The following is a 4,440-nucleotide window of genomic DNA, read 5'->3' on the forward strand; positions in this document are numbered from 1 at the left end:
TTAGGACTTGCCTGAAACCTAGCACATACACCTACTGCAAAGGATATATCTGGTCTACTAGCAGTTAAATAGAGAAGAGATCCGATGATACCTCGATAAGTAGTCTGATCGACCTCTCGACCTTCACTGTCGACATCGATACGTAAAGAGGTTCCCATGGGTACTTTGACTGAGGATTTCCCTTCTATATTGTATTTTCTGAGCAGATCCTTGGTGTATTTCTCCTGATTGATAAAGATGCCTTCCTTAAGCTGCCGCACTTGTAATCCAAGGAAGTAGTTTAGTTCTCCCATCATGCTCATCTCGAACTTCCCTTTCATCAATCTGGAGAACTTCTCGCACAAGTCTGGATTGGTGCTTCCAAAAATAATATTGTCCACATAGATTTGCACCAATAAGATGTGATCCTCGTCCTTAATTCTAAACAATGTTTTGTCCACTAGGCCTTTGGTGAACCCACACTGGATTAAAAAAGAGGATAAGGTATCATACCAAGCTCTCGGAGCTTGTTTTAAGCCGTAAAGTGCCTTCTTTAATTTGTATACTTTGTCAGCTCCCACGTCCTTCAAGAAACCCGGAGGTTGTTCAACGTACACCTCTTCTTCGAGAAGTCCGTTCAGAAAAGCGCTCTTGACATCCATTTGATATACCTTAAAGTCTTTGAAGGCGGCATATGCGAGAAAGATGCGTATGGCTTCGAGACGTGCCACTGGAGCGAAGGTTTCATCAAAATCTATTCCTTCCTCCTGACAATAGCCTTTGGCAACAAGTCTGGCCTTGTTCCTAACAATAACTCCATCCTCATTCATCTTGTTTCTGAAAACCCACTTTGTACCAATGACATTTTGATGATGAGGTCTCGGAACTAGTTCCCAAACATCGTTCCGCTCAAACTGATGAAGTTCCTCTTGCATGGCTTGCACCCAATTTGGATCGCATAGAGCCTCATCGATCACCTTAGGCTCTATTTGAGATAGAAAGCAAGCAAGCATGCTTTGTATGCTGATCTGGTTCGAACTCTGTCACGTACATCTCCAATCACTTGATCAGCAGGGTGACTTCTCAGCCATCTTAGGTCGGGTTGTGGCTCCTCAGTTGATACTTCCATTGAAGGTTGAGATGTGGTTTGAACATCTATGATCTGGATTGGATCAACTGAGTCAGGTGCTTTCTTCTTGGTAGATTCTTCATCATCTGAATCTGACTGGAGTTCTGCTACGTCTCGAACTATCGACTGCTTGTCTTCGAGAGGTAAGTATGATCTCTCGATAGACTGTGGCTGATATTCCTCAGCTGCTTCCGTTGTCTTTGATGGTTGATCTGTCGATACCCTTTCATCAAAGGTAACATGTATGGACTCTTCAACCACCAAACTCCGTTTGTTGAAGACTCTGAATGCTTTGCTTGTCGATGAGTATCCCAGAAATACTCCATCATCTGCCTTTTCTTCAAAGGTTCTTAGTTGAGCCTTCCCATTGTTGTGGATATAGCATTTGCACCCGAATGTGTGGAAGTGGCTTACATTCGGTTTTCTTCCATTCCACAACTCATATGGAGTCTTTCCAACTCCTTTTACGATCAAGGACCGATTTTGGGTGTAGCACGCTGTGTTGATTGCTTCTGCCCAAAATCCTTGTGCTATGTTGGCTTGCGAGAGCATGGTTCTTGCAGCTTCCTTGAGAGTTCTGTTCCTTCTTTCAGCAACCCCGTTTTGTTGAGGCGTTCGAGCAGCTGACAGTTGATGATGAATCCCGTTCCCGTTGCAGTAGCTCTCGATTACTTGATTAACGAACTCTCCTCCTTGATCTGACCGGATCTTTAGTATCGAGACATCCTTTTCAACTTGAACTTGCTTCAAGAGATTTGTCCGGGCAATTTTTGTCTCACTTTTCTTGGTTAAGAACACGGTCCGTGTGAATCTTGTGTAGTCATCTACTACCACAAGAGTGTACTTCTTTCCCTTTATGCTGGGTGGATCCACTGGGCCAAATAAGTCCATGTGAAGAAGACTTAATGGTCTAGTGGATGATGTCTCGGCTTTGCTCTTGAAGGAGGATTTGATCTGTTTGCAACGTTGACATGCCTCACAAATTTTATTCTTTCGAAACGTCACTTTGGGCAGTCCTTCCACTAGGTTCCTCTTAGTAAGCTTGTTGATAGTCTTGAAGTTCAGATGACTAAGCTTACTATGCCAATCCCAGCATAAATCTTCCTTGCTTCTCGCTAGCATACATAGGGATGGTTTTGCAGACCTCCAATCCACTATGTACATGTTTCCTTTCCTTGCTGCTTCCAAGACGACTTCGAGAGATTCCTCGCTCATAATCTGACATTTGCTTTTGGTGAAGACAACCTTGTAGCCTTTGTCACAGAACTGGCTTGTACTAAGGAGATTGAACTTGAGCCCTTCAACGTAGGATACTCCCTTAATAACCAGCTCATTCTTTTGAATTTCACCAACAGCTTTTGTGCGTCCCTTCTTCTCGTTGTCGCCAAATGTCACCAAGGGACCTTCGATAGGTTGGATGTTCTCTAGCAGTGTTAGATTTCCCGTCATATGTCTCGAACATCCACTGTCAATGAACCACACGTCCCTGGTGTCCTGCAAGGCAATTAAGCAAGTTTAGGTACCCAAACTTTGGGTCCTGGTGGGTTAGTGAGTTTAGGCATCCATTTATACCTTATGGCCAATATTCCAGGCCTAGGCGCAATGTAACCATTGTACGTTTGATAATCATAAGGAATGCTAGCAAATGTTTTGGGCCTCTTTGGTGCATAAATCAACTTAGGTATAGACTTTTCGATTGGCTTATGCTGCAACACCCCAATTTTCAACTCTTACATTTATTACAAAATCCGTAATAAAACGCTGCGGAAGCTTACATCATATCAACAGAAAACCGGGTGCTACCGCCACACCTAGAGTGAATTCTATCACCTCTTTGACAAACTCCACTCTAAGTGCACAGGCTAAACTTACAACATTAATAACAATCCCTGTCTACATCAAAGAGTAGACCTCAACCTGTACTTCCCTTCTATTCCGAGCTCATCGGCTACAGGGGCCCACACTAATCTGCAACTGATAAGAAACACATTGAAGTGCAGTTAGCGCGACGGCTAAGTAAGGAAATCCGATGTCACTCAAAAGTAGACAAAGGTTTGAAAACATAATCATTTGGAAAATAGTATATCGTTCAGTGAATCAAAATCCACTCGTCTCGTAAGACAAAATCATTTCTTTCTCAAAGACGTTACAGAGTAACTCTTTACTCATTTTTAAAACTTCCTTAGTTTCATATAGTAAGAGTGAGGCCTACAACCTCGGGCCATGGCACTCCAGCCCTCCCGTAGGTTCCTCCCTTATCCCAACCCCGGGCCGTGGCACTCAAGCCTTCCCGTGGGCACCTCTCCTTATCCCAACATGACGACATAACGGCGAATAGACTTCGCTCTAACAAAATAATATAACGACCACTGGGCAAGGGCACTTAAAGCCACCCGTGGGTCAATCAAGGTCCTCCTCAACTTACTTTAGAAACTACGGTTTTGAAAACATGATTCTTCCTTCAATTTTTCTTACTCAAATCATTTCTTTTGGACATATTTCACCAATGAGTCCAATATTTGAAATCGGCTACCTCTTTAGCCCCTGAAGGATTTTCAAACATCATTTTCTCAAACAATAAGGTTTTGACAACCTTTATATCAAAATAGCATACGTTTTTCAACGTAAGTTTTCATAAACATTTTTGGATACACTTCATATGTCCATCTCACACTTAAAATCAACCAACATCCTTAACTATCGTCCTCAACAACTTCCACTATGATCAACACCATTAGATCATAACTTGAGGATATCGTACATCCAAACATATATAAATTCTAATAGGTAAGGTCATTGCCTAACCATAACCCAAAAATCATGAGATTATCATTTAATCTCCATCATTAATCCACGTCCTTAGCATCACCTAATCACCATTAACTCACTAACTACCTCACAATTATCATTAACACATCCATAATCATACTAAGCATAATTCAGAAAATTTCAGCTTGGCGCAGTCCGAAAGATTGAGCCGGTAAAAATAGTTCCCGAACTCTTTTTCACTTGAAATTTTTATGGTAGAATCCCAACTTATAGTACTTGATGTCCATAAAAAGTTTTGGTCATTTTGGTCCGCGAATAAACACAGAAAATTCCATCTTTGCCCTTGGCAGTGTGCTGTCCGGAATTTTTCTCTCTCTGGACCAGTTTTGGAGAAAAATTCGAAAACCATACTTCTACTACTCCGATCATTATGAAATTTTATATGCGGGTTCTACACTTATAGAACTACATGTCTAAAAAAAATAGGATCAAAATACCTTACCAATTTTTCCCAATAAATCTCGGAAGTTACTGCCAGAATCTACCCTGATTTCCTTTCACTA

This window comes from Ipomoea triloba, chromosome 11, assembly GCF_003576645.1.
Source record: "Ipomoea triloba cultivar NCNSP0323 chromosome 11, ASM357664v1".
In the NCBI taxonomy this organism is placed as follows: domain Eukaryota; kingdom Viridiplantae; phylum Streptophyta; class Magnoliopsida; order Solanales; family Convolvulaceae; genus Ipomoea; species Ipomoea triloba.